Source organism: Octopus bimaculoides, chromosome 17 (genome assembly GCF_001194135.2).
Source record: "Octopus bimaculoides isolate UCB-OBI-ISO-001 chromosome 17, ASM119413v2, whole genome shotgun sequence".
In the NCBI taxonomy this organism is placed as follows: Eukaryota; Metazoa; Mollusca; class Cephalopoda; order Octopoda; family Octopodidae; genus Octopus; species Octopus bimaculoides.
In genome coordinates this window covers 45,345,160-45,346,228 of record NC_068997.1, presented here as the reverse complement: position 1 = coordinate 45,346,228, position 1,069 = coordinate 45,345,160, and positions in this window count along the sequence as shown.

The window sequence follows — 1,069 nt, the reverse complement described above, 5'->3', positions numbered from 1 at the left end:
ATATATATATATATATATATATATATATATATATACATACATAAACAACAAGCACCTTTCAGATTCTGTCTAACAAATCCATGACACATGGCCGAGGTGTCATACATTGGGACTGAACTTGGAACCATGTCGTTGTTAAGCAGGCTATTAACCACACAGCCACTCCTGCGCCTATATATATACATGTATGTATGTATGTATGTATGTATGTATCGGCCTTTGCCTTTCCCTTGCATAACATCAATGGTGTGGAGATGGGAGGTCGGTATGCATGGGCGACTGCTGGTCTTCCAAAAACAACCTGACTTGGACTTGTGCCTGGGAGGGTAACTTTCTAGGTGCAATCCCATGGTCAGTCATGACCAAAGGGCATCTCAGCATACATGTATATGTATGTGTGTGTTTGTATGCCTCTTTATCTTGACATCATATAATTGTTTACAATGAGTGTCATTCACTACCGAAATTCTGTAGAAATATGTCTGGGAATGTTAGCTTAGCTTGGAAACAGATGAGGCTTGGTGACAGGAAGAGCATCTGACCATTAGAAAAATTGTCTCGATAAACTGTCGAACTCATGGAAGCATGGAAAAGTGGATGTTAACATGATGATGATGATGAAGATGATGATGATGGTGATGAAATGCAATGTAAAACTTCTTTCTTCACACTTCCATCATTCTCAATCTTGTTCTCAGCCATAGCATTATCCTCTTAGTGCAACCAAAACTCCTCAGCTCTCCACATCACAGTTCTCTCTCCCTCTCAGTCTGTCTCTGTCTCTCAACCTCTCTCTGTCTCCCTCTCAGTCTGTCTCTCTACCTCCGTCTGTCTGTCTCATTCTCTCTCTGTTTTTCCATCACTTTCTCTCTCTCTCTCACACACACACACACACACACACACACACACACACTTCACTTGATCCCTTAAGCTTTTACGTAATAACACAAAGACGGAAAGCACCACAGAGATGGGGGGGGAGAGGTGGGAAGAGGTAACAGGAACGTGACAGCAACAGAGATTACCTATAACATCTCCTCCTCCCCCACCACCTCTCTAAAAACGATGC